The following is a 21,334-nucleotide window of genomic DNA, read 5'->3' as shown; positions in this document are numbered from 1 at the left end:
TCAGAAATTAACAGACCATAGTCATTCCTGGGCATTCCCAGAACGTTAAATTTACCCACGATAGCTTATCTGTTATTGGATTATCATTGCCCCTTCCTTAATTGCTCTCTATCGCTAGTTCCCCTACGTTCTACATTATAAACCATTTGTTTTACATTTTTCAAAGTTCACATTGGTGGTAGCATATAATATTTCTCTTTTTGTACCTGGCTTATTTTGCTCAGCATCATGTTTTCAAGGTTTATACATGTTGTCATATGTTTCACGACATCGTTCTTTTTAAAGCTGCGTAGTATTCCATTGTGTGTATATACCACATTTTATTTATCCACTCACCTGTTGAAGGACATCTGTGTCATTTCCATCTCTTGGCAATTGTGAAGAATGCTGCTATGAACATTGGCGTGCAGATATCTGGTCGTGTCATTGCTTTCTGATCTTCCAGGTATATACTGAGAAGTGCAATCACTGGATCGAAGGGTAACTCTATATCTAGTTTTCTAAGGAACTGCCAGACTGACTTCCAGAGTGGCTGAACCATTATACAGTCCCACCAACAATGAATAAGAGTTCCAATTTCTCCACATCCCCTGTAGCATTTGTATTTTCCTGTTTGTTTAATGGCAGCCATTCTAATTGGTGTGAGATGGTATCTCATTGTGGTCTTAATTTGCATCTCTCTAATGGCTAGTGAAGCTGAACATTTTTTCATGTGTTTCTTGGCCATTTGTATTTCCTCTTCAGAGAACTGTCTTTTCATATCTTTTGCCCATTTTATAATTGGGCTGTCTGTACTATTGTTATTGAGTTGTAGGATTTCTTTATATATGCAAGATATCAGTCTTTTGTCAGATACATGGTTTCCAAAACTTTTTCCCATTGAGTTGGCTACCTCTTTGCCTTTTTGACAAATTCCTTTGAGGTACAGAAACTTCTAAGCTTGAGGAGTTCCCATTTATCTATTTTTTCTTTTGTTGCTTGTGCTTTGAGTGTAAAATCTAGGAAGTGGCCACCTAATACAAGGTCTTGATGTTTCCCCACATTATTTTCTAGGAGTTTTATGGTACTTTCTTTTATATTGAGATCTTTGATCCATTTTGGGCTAATTTTTGTGTAGGGTGTGAGGTAGGGGTCCTCTTTCATTCTTTTGGATATGGATATTCAACTCTCCCAGCCCCATTTGTTGAAAAGACCATTATGACCCAGTTCAGTGACTTTGGGGGCCTTATCAAAGATCAGTCAACAACAGATCTGGGGGTCTATCTCCGAATTCTCTATTTGATTCCATTGATCAATATGTCTATCTTTGTGCCATTTTTGGCATGTTGTTTTGACAACTGTGGCTTTATAATAAGCTTCAAATTGAGGGAGTGTAAGTCCTTTGATTTTGGCTCTTTCTTCCTTTTTAATATATGCATTTAGTGCTATAAATTTCCCCCTCAGTACTGCTTTTGCTGCATCTCATAGGTTTTGGTATGTTGTGTTCTCATTTTCATTTGTCTCTATATATTTAGCAATTTCTCTTGCTATTTCTTCTTTAGCCCACTGATTGTTTAGGAACGTGTTATTTGACCTCCAGGTATTTGTGAATTTTCTAAGTCTCTGATGGTTATTGACTTCTAATTGTATTCCATTGTGGTCAGAGAATGTGCTTTGAATAATTGCAATCTTTTTAAATTTACTGAACCTTGTTTTATGTCCCAGCATATGATCTATTCTGGAGAATGTTCCATGAGCACTAGAGAAGAATGTGTAACCTGGTGATTTGGGATGTAATGTTCCATATATGTCTGTTAAATCCAATTCATTTATCAGATTGTTTATGTTTTCAATTTCCTTTTTGGTCTTCTTTCTGGTTGATCTATCTATAAGAGAGAGTGATGTGTTGAAGTCTCCCAAAATTATTGTGGAAACATCAGTTGCTTAGTTTTGCCAGTGTTTGTCTCATGTATTTTGTGGCACCTTGATTGGGTGCATAAACATTTATGATTGTTATTTCTTCTTGTTGAATTGCCCCTTTTATTAGTATGTAGTGGCCTTCTTTGTCTCACTTAACATCCTTGCATTTGAAGTCTATTTTATCTGAGATTAATATTGCTACACCTACTTTCTTTTGGCTGTAGCTTGCATGAAATATTTTTTCCATCCTTTCACTTTCAATTTCTTTGTGTCCCTGTGTCTAAGATAAGTCTCTTGTATGCAACATATTGATGGTTCATTTTTTTTTTTAATCCATTCTGTGAATCTGTATCTTTTAATTGGGGAGTTTAATCCATTTACAATCAATGTTGTAACCATGAAGGCATTTCTTGAACCAGCTATCTTATCCTTTGGTTTATGTTTGTCATATATATTTTTTCCCTCTCTCTATTAATATCCTTTAATGCACTCTTACTGAATCTCTTTAGTACTAAACCTTTCTCCATGTCTCCCTCTCCTTTCTTTGTTTCTCTGTCTGTAGGGCCCTCTTTAGTATCTCCAGTAGAACAGGTCTCTTGTTAGCAAATTCTCTCAGCATTTGTTTGTCTGTGAAAAATTTAAGCTCTCCTTCAAATTTGAAGGAGAGCCTTGCTGGATGAAGCATTCTTGGTTAGAAATCTTTCTCATTCAGTATTTTAAATACGTCATACCACTGCCTTCTCACCTCCATGGTGGCTGCTGATTAGTCACTATTTAGTCTTATGCTGTTTCCTTTGTATGTGGTGAATTGCTTTCCTCTTGCTGCTTTCAGAACTTGATCCTTCTCTACTATATTTGACAGTGTGATCTGAATATGTCTTGGAGTGGGTTTATTTGGATTTATTCTATTTGGAGTTCACTGGGCCTTTATGATTTGTGTTTTTATGGTGTTTAGAAGATTTGGGAAGTTTTTCCCAACAATTTCTTTGAATATTCTTCCTAGACCTTTACCCTTCTCTTCCCCTTCTGGAACACCAATGAGTCTTATATTTGGATGTTTTATATTATCTATCATATTCCTGAGGTCCGTTTCTATTTTTTTATTTTTTCCCCATTCTTTCTTTTGTTCTTTCATTTTCCGTTCTGTCATCTTCTAGGTCACTGATTCATTGCTCAACTTCCTCTAGTCTTGTACTATGAGTATCCAGAATCTTTTTAAATTGGTCAACAGTTTCTTTAATTTCCATGAGATCATCTATTTTTTTAATTTACTCTTATAATGTCTTCTTTATGCTCTCCTAGGGTCTTCTTGATGTCTTTTATATCCTGTGCCATGGTTTCATCATTCATCTTTAGTTCTTTGATTAATTGCTCCAGGTACTATGTCTCCTCTGATATTTTGATTTGGGTGCTTGGGCTTGGGTTATCCATATCATGTGGTTTTTTCATATGCTTTAAAATTTTCTGTTGTTTTTGGCCTCTTGGCATTTGCTTAACTTGATAGGGTTCTTTTAGGATTTGTATACCAATTGAAATCCTTATCTCTAATTTGTCAGATCTACAGCTTCATGGAGTACACTTTCTCTAACTAACCAGCAGGTGGCATCCACAAGCCACATGTTCCCCTCAATCCAGTTCTCCCCCACTTTGTCTTTGTGGTGAATGGGGGAGTGAGTTTTGTGCAGCCCAACTGGTGTACCAAGCTTGAGTGTGTAGTTGGTGTTGCCCGCCCTGTATATGGGGTGTTTGTCTGGGCGGTCAGAGAAGGAGGGCAGCTCTAACAATCAAATCTCCCTGGTGTTCCTGGGGTTTTAAAGCTGCTGCAATAGTCTAATCCTTCAGTTCAGTCCTGCCAGAGTTTGTCTCTGCATCTGACCCACATTCCTTGATATTGGTGTATGGCCCCTGAGACTTGCGAGTGGGTCCCTCTTCCAGGCCGTGCACCCCAGGTCCTCTGTTGAGGGATGACTGTGCTATGTCACAGGTGAGTGCCGTCCCCCCAGGGCAGTTCTGGGCTGCAGGGCTGTATAGGGAGGCTCCCAGTCTGCTGAAAGGATGGCTGAATGGGGCGTTTTAATTTCCCCCTTTTCACACTGCTCCACCTTCCCAACTCTGGGACATCCAGATGAGGGTGCAGGGAATGCTAAAGTCCATGCCCAATTTTGTGGTGTGTGCATGTTATTGGAAGCACTTCTGTCACACTGGGCTGTCTGGGGCAGCTCTGGGCTATGGGGCTGGTGATGGGCAGGAGTGTTTCCTGTCCACCAGGATGATGGCTGTGAGAGGATGCCCCCCTCTTCTTGGGAAGTTGTGGTGTTTAGTGAATTTTCTCAGTCACTGGGTTATTGCCTTTTGTCTCAGAGCTCTCTTAGTTCTGCTCTTGTCTTGACCTGCCCAAATTGCAAGTCTTTGAGGATTTCTGTATGGGGCTTCTTAGAGTAATTGTTTTAGAAAAAGAAAAAAAGATAAAAAAAAAAAAGGACCCTACTCACAGATCTAATGGGTTATTGAAATGCTAAGAGCCAAAGCAATTAGGGCCATTAAGGAAAGGTCCAGGGGGCAGAGAGATGGTTTTTCTTCTGGATTTGCATATGAGCCTCAGGGCCCGATCTCTGCCCTTCCCCTTTCTGTGTTCACCAGAAATCCAAAAAGCCTTTGCTTTTATTTTTGGATTTTTCTTGCTGTTTTTACTATCCCTATCTCCTCTATGCTGGGCTGGCTGCTCCCGGATTCTCTGGTGTCTGGTCTCAGTCTATCTATGGGTGGAGTTTGGATCAGTAGAATGAGTTTCTGATAAGAGCCTCCACTGCAGTTCTCCCTTCTCATTCCCAGCACTGACAGCCCCTCCTCCCATGGGACTGAGCCTGGCAGGGAGGGCCGCGGGTCCCCTGGCTGCAAAAACTTACAGATTTTGCTGATCTCAGCAGTTCCACATGTTCATGAGTGTTGTATGAAGTTTGCCCAAAGTCGAATTGCTCTGCGGTGTCCAGTCCACGCAGCTCCTGACTTTCTACCTACTTCCCTGGAGGAGTAACTAAAACATACACCTCACCACTCCACCATCTTGCCCCGCCTCTGCTTTATTCTTAATCAGCAAAACCTGGAAGCAACCAAGATGTTTTTCAATAGGTGACTGGATAAACAAGTTGAGTTACATCTGTACAAAAGAGTATTATTCAGTAATTAAGAGAAATGAGGTATCAATCCACAAAAATACATGAATGAATTTTCAATACATATTTCTAAATGAAAGAAATCAGTATGACAGTGCTAGATATTTTATGATCTTTACTAAAAGGCAAATCCTTAGGTTCAGGAAAAATCAGGGATTATCAATATTTCATGGGGGAGGAGAGAGAGAGAGTTGAATAGGTGATTTTGTTTTAGGCAAGTGAAACTATCCTGTATGATGCTGTAATTGTGGATACATGACACTATGCAGCTTTACACTAAAAAGATTAATACTAAACGAAGGCAAATTAAAAATATCATTTAATAGGGGGATGCTTGGATCAAATGCAGATTGTAATAGCACAGTCTTAGTGTGTTACAAATGCTTGAACCAATCAGCTTAAAGGGGTGGAGGAAAAATTTGTTGACCTAAGTAATATTGTAAATGTATGCAATCTGTAAGATAATGGCAAAAGAAATTTTATATAAGTACACTACTCTAGTTGACAAAGTTGTTTCCTACAAGGATACAGGCTAACATTTCTGATGCTGCTATACAACTATGCTGGAATTGAACAAATAAGTAAATGGGTGGTGGATGGTGTGAGTGAGATTTTTCATTGTTGGAGAGAAAATTTGCAGATAAGCAAGGGGAAGAGGCTAGAATGATGCCTATAATAAAGGATTTGAGTTGAAGATATCAGTGTGAACTTATATTCAGCTTAATATAGATAGATAATCACATATAGAAATATTTATAAATTTGTGTGTGTGTATACTCACACATATACACACACACAGGCTATGATACATAATATAGTTCCTTACTCTTTCTTCTGAGAGGACCTATAAACAATGACATCCTACAAACATTTAGCAAATCTAACACCCAGATCATAGTTTCTAATATGAATCTCCATTAAAGTAGCCAGCGCTCCATGGAGAAATGGATAATTCTAGGACTGGGACAAGAAATACACAAGATGATCCTGGAGCTTCTTGTAGGTCTAGAAAGTGCTGCAAGAAAGAAAAAGGCAAAGAGAAAAGAGAAAGATGGAGAGAGAGAGAGAGAGAGAGAGAGAGAGAGAGAGGGAGAGAGAACCATATGCTTTCACATCCATCATAAATATATTCACTAAGTTAAATCTTGTTTAAGTTATAATTATATGACATAGAAAATGCCCACTTAAAAATCAAATATATATATCTTGGTGTATTTCATGCTGGAGATGATGAAGTCATTTTGAGGAACAGAATTGTAAGTCAATTATTTGCTTGAAAGCTGGTAAATGGATGTTAAATATATTCCAACAAAATAGTCTTAAGAATTATTAATATATTTTTCAGTACATGTAATTGAAATAATTACATTATCATGACAGCAGGGCAGTCTAAGATATCATAGAAAATATATTTTGTACATATACTTGTACATGCAAATCAATTGAAATATCAATAATATATTAAGAAAAATTTAAGGTTTTCCGATTATTTTTGTAAAAATGCTTATTTTGATTAGTGCTCTAAACTATAGATGTTATAATGAATATATATAGAAGAAACATCAAAGTTAAAGACAAATGGCAAGAAACTATAATTCCAGAAAAGTGATTACATATTTTAGTTTTAGACATAGTTTTTAGAAAACCAACATTACAAACCTATACGAGGTATACAATTACATTATTGTTTACCGTAACTAGTAATTAGTTCCCAAGATAACCAGTGTTAGAACTACATAAACTGGGTAAATATAGATAAAATAATCGCTATTTCATGGAGACTTTTTAATTTAAAAATGGTGATTCTTTTAAGCAACTTTTTTTAACATCCTCTTTTTTTATTCTGAAGAACAGAAAATAAATTTATTATGGAATTTTTAAAGGATTTGATTATCAAACATTAAAATAATTATATAGAAGTTATAGAGATTCTATTATGATATATTTTATATGTCTAGCAAATATTAAAGATTAAAACTACTTCAACTTTCTTAAAAGACAAGGGTAGTTACATATTTGTCATTTCCAGTGATTATTTTAAATAGATGAAATTCATTAAAGTCATATCTTAATAAAAATACAGAAAACATTTTACCAACTGGAAATATACTGATATGTGTGAGGTTTTCAGTAAATGGCAAAATTAAAACTATAGAAAGTTAGGTTTTTAAGTTTTCCTCATCTCTGTATAAAAATATGCAGTAAAAACCTATTACATATTTATATTCAGAAAAAATCTTACTATAAAGGTAACACAATGTTTTCATAATTCATTAGCTTATAAGCCATAGTTTTTGCCCTTAATGATGAATATGGTATTCACATCTTTTAAAAGAACCAGTATACAAATATTTAAGTATACTCTTCAAATTAACATATATCCCACACCAGTAAAAATCTACATAGGCAAAAACAAGCATCTCCTGACTTCTGGACCCGAGAGGCAGCTGAGTGAGTGAGAGCATGGGGTTCTGTAGGTGTCTAGCCATGTGCAAACTCTTGTGGTTTCTCCTCTGTGGAATGGGAGCCAGGAGATCAGAGTCAGCGTGCTCCTGCGGGAGGATGAGAAAGCAGCAGAGTGCTAGAGGTGGTTGGGCAACAGATATTCTCCAAGCCACAGAGAAATCAATTGGCCTCTCTTCCCAGGCACAAGAAAACTCAAGATATCATCGAAATCAGTGGACAGATGCTCCCTACTTCTGAAAGAAAGTTCAGGTAGAATGGGGACAGGTAGGATTTCTCCAGAATCATCAGATGCATAATCTAGGTCACTCTGCTGAGACATCCATTGGAGAAAGTTCTTCATTTTGTGGGACTTCTAATAAATTAATCCAACAACTGGACCTAGACCCAGACAGCCAAGAAATCTAAATTTAGAGCAATGTATAATTTAATTTAAAACTTGGCATTGAAATCTTATAGGTTTCACACAATGACTATTTCAATTTGCAATATTTTGCTGTATGTAGCAAAAAATTATTGGCTTCTAAAAGAAAAGCAGAAAAGTTGATATCATTTATGATTGCAAACTTAAAACTCTTTAAGAATATGACAAGTCTAATAGGTAGAAAATGTTCTTCTAAAATATAAAATACAAATTATAAAATCATTGATCTTTGCAGGACTACACCTTAAACAGAATAGTTCCATTTGACCTTAACAAAACTGAACCATGTACATGTCACAAATATGTGTAATCATCATCTCAATGAAAGCCACAATTTCCTAGAAAAAATTAATTATATAAATTTACCTAAAATTAAACAGAAAACTTAATAAAATAAGAGACTGAATAGCAGTTTAGAGATCTAACATTGAAAAAGTGATCAGGAACAAATGCTTTCCCACTGAGTTCCATCTAACATTGATAGAATTCAAATGTTATTTAAATTATTCCAGGACTAACAGATGAAAATTATTAAAATTTCTTAAAGTAACACAACCTGTGGTAGGTATTATTATGTCTCCCAACAAACACATCTTAATCTTAATCCAAATTCTTGTGGATGTGAATCTATTTTAATTAGGACCTCTTGAAGATGACTTTTTTTAGTTAAGCTGTAGCCAACTGAAATAGGCTTAGCCTTAATCCAGAGTTTTGGGGGCCTTAAAAAGAGAACTGGGAAGTCACAGAGGGAGGAAAAAAAGAGGACACAGCTGTGTGAAGGGAAAGCCAAAGAACCTGAAGGACTGCCAGCAGTCAGCACCAGATGCTACAGTCTTCAGGGAAAGAGCAAGTTTTGCTAGATTTTGGACTTCTCCTAGCCTCAAAACCATAAGTCAACAAATTCCTGTTGTTTATACCAAAACCAGTTTGTGGTAACTGTTCTAGCGGCTTAGGCAAACTAAGACACAAACTTATTACCAAAACCTTATGTGCATAACAAAAACAAAACCTAAAAAAAAGATTATGCTATGAATATAATGCAAAAATTCTAAATATAGTCTTAAAAATAGTGATAAAACAAAAACATAGTCTAGTCAAGAATTTTAATACAGAGATCTTTTAACATTAAAGGTTATGAAAATAATTTATCATATTAAAATTTAAGGTGACTCATAAGCCCCTATTGATAGAGGTTGAAAACACAGTAAAATTGAATTTCAATTCCTAAAAAAATTCCAAGTAAAGTTGAAATATTATAGAGACTAATTTGTCTAATTCTGAAAATCATAACATTTGAAAATAGGAGTTAGGGAAGATAGTCCAATAGGACCATTATCATTTATGATTGACTTGAGATGAAGAAAAATGTGAAAAAAAAAGGAAATAAATTGGCAAAAGGGATTGATATATCTACATTTGCTGATGGTGTGAGTGACTATGAAATTAATAAGATTGAGTTAAAGAAAGAAAATTACATTAATTAAATAAAACATATTGGTAAAGTGCCTAGAGTCAAGATTAAAATACAAAAATAACTTCCATTTCTTAAAGTCATGTACACAGGAACCAAATGATTAGGAGAATAATGTTTAAGAAGAATGCCTGAGGTTATATGTAAACTTAGAGAATCTTAACAAAGTCCAAAAAAAAAAAACAAAATCTGACTGCACTGAAAGAAAAAAAAATTTCAACTGAAAGTTTAAAAATTGTTATAATTATCAACATTTTTTGCATGCTGCCTCGGCGTCCATCTTACTTTGGCTAAGCCACTTGCCTCAACACTGTCCTTTGGCCTTATTAATAGGCAGCTTTCCAGTCCTGGGGCAGAAACTCTCCCAGAGCCCAAACCCCTACCTGTGGTGACTATTCATGCACCTCACCCAAAACACAGGTGTCCCAAGTGATAAGTTAACTATCCCTCCCCACCCCACCCTCGAATCCTGAATCCCATTCCCTTTTGGCTCGTGTTTGCTTTAAACTAACCAATCCCTGACTCACACAGGAAATCTACCGGCCTCTGTCCTTGGAACACAATGAAGGCACAAGCACACAGGTCCCTTTGGTTCTCCTTGTGTGCTCCCCACCTGCTGGCCGAGCCACCCAAGCTGATCAAGTTTCCTGGGGGCCCTCTCTGGGAGCCGTGACAATTATTTCTCATGCATTAGGCCTGGGTCTCCTATTGTGTAGTACCTGACCTCTACCCAGACCCAAATTTAAAATCCAACTTAACTAATTTGAAACAAATATTCTAACATCTTCCAAAATCAATATGCAAGTATAATATACAGTTAAAATACCAATATATTTGGGGACAAATAATTGGATAAAATCCCCTAAATCAATGTGGAAATATAAAGGCAGATAGCTGAAGTAAACATAAAAACAGAAATATGCAACAGAGTAAAGCATACACAAAAACTAATTTGAAGTAGATCATAAAAATAACTGAAAAAGCAACAAAAACATGAAGCCACTGTTAAGAAATATACATGTTGTAGCATTTATGGAAAACTCTATGGCAACATCTATTAAAATAAAAAATGCAGATACACTCTGAACCATAAATTCTTCCCTGGGAAACATACTTAGGAAACAAAGACATGAGTATGCAAAGATACATATGCAATGATGTTTATAGCTAGCAGCTCTGTGATATGAAAAATTTGAAATAAATTTATTGTCCATAGATAGATGATTGCTTTAGACATCAAGGTTGATTTGTCATATCAAATTTATATAGCCATTAAAATAATTTCTATGTTAATTTAATTGGAAATATTTACATAGGCAAAATATATATATATATATATACAAACATGAAATCCACCTATATGCATTCAAACATGCACATATGAATTACATTAAAAGATGTCTGTGAATTTTATCTTCCATTTTTGTATTATATATTCCATTTTTGCAAAATACACCAATGCCTTTGTGTAAATTTATATGTACATGTTTGAACATAAACGTGCATATATAAATTTTTGCCTGAGTGTGGATGATGTGGACAGAAGTTATGGTGAGAAAACTGGGAGGGGGAGACAAGCAAAATGAAAACAGAAAAAAAAAAAAATACACAAAACACCTCAGAATGTACTATATGATCTCCCTTAGGCAAATATGTAAACTGTATGTGTGCCTGTATATATATAAGTAAGATGGATGCATATATATATATATATACACATATATACACACACATACACACTCATGAGTACATTACTAAGACTTTTCTCTTTTTTGAGGGTTTTTTTAAAAAGAAGCAATATTTGAGCTCACTGTTATGGCACAAGTAGGATTTTGCCAAGAAGAGCAGTATTTAGAGGCTACTGCAAGAAGAAGAAATATGATTTGATAAACAGGTAAATCCACTTATTCAATAATACTTTCAAAGCAATCTTATGAGTGAGGTTCTAGGTATAGCCATTACAAAGATTCCTTCATGGAGCTGTTTTGGAGGGATTCAGACAAGTAAAAATGCAATCACAATAGGGCAGCATACGTGCTAGAAAAGTGATAGCAGAGGGTGAGGGGCCTCTGGCCAACTCGACCATTGACTTGCTGAAGGATGAGGCAAATTGGGTCAAATAATTTGTAGGTTAAATTTCAACCCTGGAGGTGACTGTGTTTTTGGATCTTTCCTGTAATTCATTTTGCAGAAGTGGTCGACTGAGAGAAGGGGGCCTTGGGGGAGCATCTACCATCTACCCATTTGCTTTCATTCATTTATGCCCCTAAGTACTTTTTGTGTGTTTGTTCTGTTCAGTGTTACCTTGGGCATTATTGATTAAAATGGAAGGAAATTTACTCTTGATTTTCTTTCCTCCTAACTAGATAGTATTCCGGCAGGGAGACAAATCAGCAAACACATAAGTAGGCAGCAAATTGATCATGTAAGTTTATATACCATAATAAGAATAATGGGGACAGCCATAGGGTTATCATAGGAGACTTCTCTATAGCAGCAACATTTAAACTGAGAAATAAAGGATGAGGTTAAGTAAGGTTGTAGAGAGTGCTTGAAGGGGTGCTTCAAGAAGAGGGCACAAAAGGCACCAATGCCCTGAGGTAGGAAGGCTTGCTGTGCTTGATAAACTGAAAGAGACTGGGGATACAGAGTATAATAAATGAGACAAAGAGAAGATGAGGTGGGAGAATAGGGAGGATATCAGATCACACAGGGCCTGGTAGATTTCTTTTCACAGGAAGACTCAAGGATTCACATTTTCTCATCATAGACAATAGGCAGTGATTAGAAGGATTTATGTTTACCTGATATGAGAGATATCTGTTCATCTGTAGAGCACACATTAGGATTCCTAATTTATCTGAAATTTCAGCATGTACGTTCACAGGCCCAAGCTGAGCTAAAATTAAAATATGCTTTTTGGGGGATGCCTTTGTGATTTCCAGTAAGAAATTAGATATATTAGGCCCAAAGTCATGAGTGCAAACTTTGGAGAAAAAATGTGATTATGAAATTGCATTGCAATCCATTCAATGAATGTTTTTTAACTATTGGGTAGGCAAATAGTTGGGATATGATGTATTCCCCTGGTTGATGTAAAGAAATACTGTGGCAAGCTTGCTAAGACTGGCAAGAGACTGAATGAAATAATCAACTATCTAAGATAAAATAGATTAAGAACAAAATGAAGACAGGAAAAAATGGAAGTTGCCATGTGGTCAAATAATAAATGGAGGGAGGACAGGTAAGGGAAATGATGGTACATTGGAGTTTGTTTTTCATGGAATATTTAAATTTATGGGCAGATGTGGAGGGGGACGAAGTGATGTAAAAGTCTTTGATGGGCCATAAGAGTGTATGGATAAAATAAAATGAAGATGGGCATTATTCAAGATGAAGTGTGAATAATATCAAAATTTCAATGTCTTCAACAGCACATGTAAGAATTGGAAAACAAAGACAGATACCTATTCTTGAGCAAACAATCTTGATCCAGATAGCTGGATTTGAATCCCAATTTCACCACACACTAATTAGGTGACCATGGGATCATTACTTAACCACTCTGTGCCTCAGTTTTCCAATCAGTAAAATAGGGATAATAGTATATATTGCATATGGTTACTGTGATAAAAGTAGAGCTAATGGTAAGAACCTAGAAGAATGACCAACATAGAGGGACTGCTCTAGACATGCTAGCTAGATAAGCAGATTTCCATGACAGAGGTTTAGGAAAAGTGACTAGTTTAATCCAGCTGCATGATAACATAGGCCAAAGTGTGCAGTCATTGACTGGGGTAGGAATACAGATAAACTTCACTGAGTGGAGTAGGAACACAGATAAGCTAGGTGTTTTAGTTTCCTGGCTGCTAAAACAAATGGGTTGGCTTAAACAAGGGGCATTTATTGGCTCACAGTAAATTTTGAGGCCAGGAGAAGTCCAAAATCAATGTGTCATTAAGGTGATGCTTTCTCCCAGAAGACTGTGGTGTTGTGGGGCTGGCTGCTGGTGATCCTTGGTTCTTGGCTTTTCTGTCACATGGCAATGCACATGGCACCTCTCCTGGCTTCTCTGGGTTCCATTGACTTCCAGCTTCTTCCCATGGCTTTCTCTTCATTTTTCTAAGTTTCATTTTGCATATAAAGGATTCCAGTAATAGAATTAAGACCCATTCTGATTTCAGTAGGTCCACAACTTAACTGAAGTAACCTCATCAAAAGGTCTTATTTACAATGGGTTCACATGCACAAGAGATGGAATTAAGATTAAGAACATGCTTTTCTGGGGTACATAGTTTCAAGTCACCACACTAGGACTAGAAAGTGCACATTGATTTCTACTAGGAAAAATAGGAGAGAGCTAGAGAGAAAGCATAAGATGAGACATAAAAAAAAAAAAAAATAGAGTGTTACAAAGTCAAGGGAGAAGATTTTTTCAAGGAGGCAGGTTTGCCTCTTCAATTCCCCAGGGCTATGAGAAAACCTAGAAGCAGAATCTCTGGCAATTTTTTTTGTCTCTTTTGTTGTTAAAAACTGCTTTAAGATTTGATGACAAGTGCTATAGTTTTCAAGCTGCTGCTATGTTCCAATGAGTTGTTTGCTCCTTTAGCTAAATTGTTAAACTTAAAACAAAGTTGTGTCTTAGATTAAGTTACTCTGAAACGCAAACCATCTGTGGGTATGTGTGTGCATTGGGTGAGTGCTTGTTTTTATCATTAAATTCATTTCTCTGTTGATGCTTATCAAATACCAGACTTTACTTACATTACCCAAGTGATAGAAGAATCTGGAATTAATATCCAGATAGGCACTAGTATTTTCAGACACATAGTCACTTTATTAAAAGAAAAATAAAACAGACAATTTTTGGCAATAAACAATGTTGAGATAGAAAAAGACTTGGAAACTCTAAAAATAGACTCACAACACTGAATGTGATATTATATGGTATCTAGTGATCAGTGCATTAGCAAGTTACAACAGAAAAGAAAACAGTAGGGAGCTGGAGTAGAAATTTAGAAAATGTTTAGAAGTCGATGAATCTGTAGCACTAAGCTGACTCAAAAAAACCTAGGGCTGTCCTTGTTTTTACTAGCAGAGGCATAATACAGTAATTTAACCATTGCTTTTACACACAGTAGACTATTTTAAGATGAATGGAGTGTTCAACTTTGTCTAATGCTACTAAAATGTTGATGAAGATGAAGTATACACAGAAGTTGGTAATACTGTAGAAACATCTATGATTCTAAATATTTATTTTCCTCAAATTTTTTAAACTTCTCTTTTGTACATTTTAGGACATTGATTATTTTTAAATCCTTCTAGCATTTGTGAGTGTGAGGGAACCATAAATGTTTGAGGGTCACTCTATTTTGGCAGTGTTCACAGAGCAATCTATTATTTCTCCCTAAATGCTCAGAGTCACCAAAGAATGAATCCTAGTTCAATGCTATTTAACTAAATAAATAATTGTTTTAAAGACTTCTGTATGCAAAGCACTTAGGCAGAAGCACATTTCTTTTCTTCTTCTAACTTGATTTAGTCATATCCCTCAGATCTTATAATGATTATCACCTACTGGCTCTTAGGTGATAAGCTTTCAGTTTTGTTTTTTTTTTTCTCTCTCTATTTAAAACACATTTTAAACAATTTGTGAAATTTCACTACTGGGATAGACTTTACATAATTTGTGCCTGAACTATTCAGAAATACATAATAAAGGGCTAGTGGATTTTTTTTTTAATCCTACATTGAATTTTTCAGAAACAAGTTTGATAGGTACTTATACATTATACAACACAGATGAAACTTGAAAACATTATTCTAAGTAAATGAAGCCAGTCACAAAATACCACATACTGTTTGATTCCATTCAAGAAAAGATCAGAATAGACAAAGCCATAAAAACAGAAAGTCGATCAGTTGTTGCCAGTGGTTGGGGGAGGGGGAAATGGAGAGTGACTGCATATGGGTACGGGGTTAATTTTTGAGATGATGAAAATATTCTAAAATTATATGGTTGTGATGTTATACAACTCTGAACAGACAAACACTGATTTGTATACTTTAAAAGTGTGAATTTTATAGGATGTGAATTATATCTCAATAAGCCATTATTTAAAAAAAATTAAATCTAATAACTGAAGTTGACCTTATTAACATTACCTTCATTTATTTATACTGGACATTCAAACTACTTCTTTTTTTTTTTTTTCTTCTACTTTGAAAATATTTTGTAATCATTTGAGTCCAAACCTTTTTAATGCTTTTGATATTGTGCATGTATGTTCAAGGGTTATGAATACTGAGGAACATTGTCATTGTTTCTTTGTCTGGATGTGAGCAATTACTTTCCAAGCGGTTTTAAGTACTGATTTGGGGATGAAATATTACAAATAAAATTTAAGTAATAAAATAAAAACTTCAAAATTAGGAAGACCTATGAAATAGGGTTGAAAGAATGCACTTGAATCAATTAAATAAAAGGTATGAAAAAGCTGTGACTACATGTCTTCCAATTATCTTTTAAAATATTTTAGAAATGTAAGGTTGAATAGAAGAGAGAGAAGGAAGAGGAGGTCAGGTCTGAGAAGTTACACAAACTTTAAAATGATCAAATAGAATAGAAACTGGACAGTAAATGATGAAAGAATAATATTGGAAATTTTTTGAGTTTTTTTTTTCCTTTTACTCAATGAAGGTACATAACTAAGTAAAAGAACAAAACATCCAATGTGTGGTCTGATCAAAATTTATATGAAAATTTAAAAAATAGATAAGATGATTCAAATGGGGATAGAAAGATAGAGATATGTATAGATATGAATAGATAGGTAGTCACTATTTCTTGCCCCCATGCATACATAAAAGTTGCTTTAATTCTTTACCAGAAAAATTCCCCATTGTTTTATTCAAACAATGTGTGCATACATCTTTACAAGGTAAATACACATATATTATTTAATAATAGACACAATTATTGTCATAATTGCAAAGTTAATACACTACAGATATAAATGTTCACTAATTTCTAGATAATTTCAGATTAATAAAATAATTTAATAATAGAATACCAGGAATGTATATTATTAAAACTATTAGTTGGCTTTCTGTCCATGCAATTGTAGCAACAGTAGCAGTAGCCAAGTAAGAGTAATATCGTATCATTTGTGTTACAGAAATCCTAGAATTAATATCAAGTAGAAAGAGCAGTTTACCAAAATCAGTCTTGGATATATCATTGTAATATTTGTCAACAAAAGTAACACAAATTTATTAAACTATTAAATAAACTAGAGTCAAATGAGAACAGATTGAAATATTGTGAATTAGGATGGGATGAAACTATACAGAGGTAAAGTACTAGGTGGAGTTTTATTATATAATACAGTATGTAGCAGACCTGACAGTATTCCACCCCATTTTTCTTTAAATCCTTCACCAATTTTGCCATTTTGCCACAAATGGCACCTCTATCTTTTTGTTGGAGAACTCCCCACAGGCTCCCAGAACCCAGTCTGCCTGTGCTTAGAGAGTTAAAAGTATCTGGGAACCAGCAATAGAGCACAATTAATGACAGAGGAAAGATAACACAATAAGAACAGATAAACTATCGTTGGTAAATTTAACATTCTGGGAATGCCCAGGAATGACTATGGTTTGTTCAATTCTGGTGGGTATGACAGGAACAAGTTCACAGAAATGTTGCTATATTAGGTTATTTTCTTGGGGTAGCGTAGAAACATGGAAGTAAAGTAGTTATTTTAGGTTAGTTGTCTTTTTCTTTCTCCCTTGTTATGGTTTGTTTGAATGTTTTTTATTGTATATTTTTTTGATATAGTTAATAGTTAATTAAAAAAAAAGATTTAACTAAAAAAAAATGAAAAAATATGCTCAGCCACCCTGAGGAGCTGGTGGAGAATGCAGGGGTGTTGGGCTTCCCCACCTCGATGGTAGCTGATGTGCTCACAGACATAGGGGACTGGCAATTTGATGGGCTGAGCCCTCTACCACAGGACTTGCCCTTGGCAAGACTGTTGCTGCAAAGGAGAGACTAGGCCTCCCTATAATTGTGCCTAAGAGCCTCCTCCCGAATGCCTCTTTGTTGCTCAGAAGTGGCCCTCTCTCTCTAGCTAAGCCAACTTGGCAGGTGAAATCACTGCCTTCTCCCCTATATAGGATCTGACACCCAGGGCAGTGAATCTCCCTGGCAACATGAAATATGACTCCCAGGGAGGAATCAAGACCTGGCATCATGGGATGGAGAACATCTTCTTGACCAATAGGGGGAAGTGAAAGGAACTGAAATAAGCTTCACTGGCAAAGAGATTCCAAAAGGAGCTGAGAGGTCACTCTGGTGGGCACTCTTTTGCACAATATAGAGAACACTTTTAAGTTCTAATGACTTGGAATAGCTAGCAGTAAGTACCTACAACCCAGAACCCTTGAATCTTGAAGACGATTGTATACAAATGCAGCTTATGAGGGCTGACTGTGATTGGGAAAGCCATATGGACCATGCTCCCCTTTGTCCAGTGTATGGATGGATGAGTAGAAAAATGGGGGCAAAAAAAAAAAAAAAAAAAAAGCATCCAGTGTTCTTTTTTACTTTAATTGTTCTTTTTCACTTTAATTTTTATTCTTATGATTTTTGTGTGTGTGGTAATGAAAATGTTCAAAAATTAGTTTTGGTGATGAATACACAACTATAAAATGGTACTGTGAACAACTGAATGTGTGCTTTGTATGCCTGCATGGTATGTGAATATATCTCAATAAAATTGAATTAAAAAAAATAAGTGGGAATTCACATACCCCAAGCGTGCATTACTCCAGGTCTTTTCCTCCCTCACCTTCCATCTCCTTTACCAATTCCCCATTCTTCTGAGAGTTTGTCCTGGTAAGTTATCTAATATTTATATTATATAATTTCTTATCCGATGTTCTTCTGCTTTCGGGGATGTTTCAATGATAACTGCCGACCTTGCATGATTAATGAAATATCTTAGGCAAATTTCCTGGGCAATCTGATATTATGTTAAAATGTTCTTTGGATGCTGTAATAATACTACTTTTAAGAATATGAAACCTAATTATTGCAATGATAAAAATAGTAATAAGGAGAGAAAGTGGAACTAAATATGGAGGATTATTTCATTCCCAAAGACTCACAATTTAAATCATAAAAGAGTAGATTATGATGTAAATAGAGATGCAGTACCTTTTTAAGGTCTGCAAAAATGAGTTTGCTATCCCCTTTCGTGTGATTTTATGGTTGGATTCTTTTGATTGAAATCACTACACTCAGAACAACCAAGTTCAGTAATACAGTCAAATATGTAGACTCTCATTTTATTTTTTTAATTACCTTGTCAGGTTATGCCCTAAATGCCTGAAAGCAGGAGTCTCTTCTCTAACAATTAATATCAGGTACTTGATATAGGCAAGTCTCCCTCAATCTGTGAACAGGAAAACAGGTTTTTTTTCTCCATTAGCTGACAATCTATTGCAAGCATAATTGGCCAGCCCTTTGTTGTGAAAGGAACAATGTTCTGACTTGGATTTTTATAAATATGTGACCATGTAACAAAATGAAGACTTTCAGATACTTTATTTTTCTAAAAATTGTGTTAAAATGTTCTTCTTTATTGGAGGCTAAGATGCTAGGACATAACTTTCAACAGCACTTCCAATGATTATCTTTCAAGCTGGCAAATAATTTACATGTCAAGATTTCCAGAGTAAATTCCAAGACTTTCTTTTCAAGCAAATAATTCTATAAAATGGTCATCTTACCAAAATTTCAAATATAACAACATATTGTGGTTGCCATTTTATAGGAATAAAATAAACACAGAAACATCTGATCAATAAATTCTCCCCTGTACCATGCTATTTACCTAAAAAAGATTTCTTCATGTCTCTTAAGGTATTGATTACAGATTTCCTGGGGATATTAACTAATTTTAATATAGGAAACCTGAAGAAAACTCTTATCATCTTAAGTGCTAAACTGAAATATGTAGTTGAAGTCATGAAGTTGTCTGGCTGGAAATGACTCCAATTGACCATAATAATTCATACCACATCTCTTTTATATTTCTGTGTTTATTTTAAAAGACATATATTCAATGTTGCTAGTCATTGTTTTTAAGATCAAATACATATATTTTCTGTCTTCATTCACTGATGTTTTTATAGTATTTTTGCATTATCATCCTAAAATATTTCTAAATGGTTCTAAAGTTTCAAAATAATCAAAATTATCTTATTTCATATAGTTTCTTTTCTATCTCCTTTTCCTCTGTTAAAACTCTTTCTCTCTCATTCATTAATTTACTAGTCTTAATTTCAAAGCTAGGCAAAATTAAAAAAAGTCTATTAGTACAGTGAGCCCTCCTGAAACCTGTACCCAGCTTCACCAGTCTTCTTTCTCTATATTCCAATCCACTTTCCCCTCTTGTGTCATTTTAAAACAAATCACCAACAAAATACCATTTTTTGTGTAAATATTTAAGTAATTAAATATGACTTTTTAAAAATGTAAAAACCCCTACAATTAATAACAAAGCCTTATTATAAGTGCACATCCAGTCCATTTTCAAATTTCCATTTTTTTAAATAAATGGTTATCAGTGGATTTTTTATAGTTTGTTTATTCATGGGTTTAGCTTTGATACTTTCATTATTTTTACTGGATAAAAATCCATGTACTATATGGGAATGCATGATAACACAGCAGCCAAAAATAAGGCATCTGTGATAAATACAAAAACAACCCATCAGAACATTAATAATTTATATTATTATGGCGAACCTTCAACAATAAACAATTGAAAAAATTAGCAGTGGAATACTTCAGAACAATATGCCTTCCTTTAAGGACTTCATAGAGCCAAAAAACAATACAGAAGCAAAACAAGAGAAATATAAAAGAATAAAGCAACGCTGAATAAACTGTGAAGGCACAGAAGTCAGAGGCCTATGTTCCTTAGGATATGAAAATCTCAAATTCGAATAGCAAAAACAAGTCTATTATTTCTCAATATCATTCAGGTTACAGATCCTATTTACTGAAGTTCAAAGACAGAGGGACAAATGAGTCATAGTTTGGAAATTGAGTAAAAGAAAAGGCAAGAGAAGCTATAATAGTAACAAAACTGCCGAAGTTCCAAGTTGAGGAAGAAAATGTTTGTCTCTCTTGAAGTAAATAATAAATATTTATTCATGCAGGAATCCACTTTATAAGTGTCAAAATACACAAGTCTGATTTCAAAGTTCAGTGATATTCCTGATACATACCACCTCTTCTACCATCATGGGTTAAGATGCAAAATTATGTAATAGTGATATTTATTAGGCCCTTTTCAAATGAGTGTACAATATAGGATTAAGGTAATTTAAGGATTAAACTCTAGGATGGACAAAATAGGATATAATGTAGATAAATAAAATATTTTCATAAATGTATTTATAGACTGTTTATAATAAAAACTGTAACTCAGGTTTCTTTCCCCATATTTAATCCAATATTCTATTCTATTCTAATCTTCAGAATTAGAGTGAAGAAATAAATGAGGAATGCTGAATTATTTTTCAGACATTTTTTTCATTGGAAAAGTTTTAGATTTACAGAGAAAACATGCATAAAATAGAGTTCCAGACATTTTAACACATTGGACAAGTCATTTCAATTTTATGAGTTTCAGTTTAAACATCTCTAAAATCAGACTGCCAGCCACTGGCTGGTACTGGCTTGCTCTCCCACATTATAGAAGTGGTAAACTGGACAAGTATGCACGACATTGTGCAATGGACAGTATTGGAATGTGATAATGAGAGAATGGAAACAAATGCATTTGCTTATATACATGTGCATATGCATATATATAAATGTATACA

Source organism: Choloepus didactylus, chromosome 12 (genome assembly GCF_015220235.1).
Source record: "Choloepus didactylus isolate mChoDid1 chromosome 12, mChoDid1.pri, whole genome shotgun sequence".
NCBI classification, from domain to species: Eukaryota; Metazoa; Chordata; class Mammalia; order Pilosa; family Megalonychidae; genus Choloepus; species Choloepus didactylus.
This window is presented reverse-complemented; position numbering follows the sequence as displayed.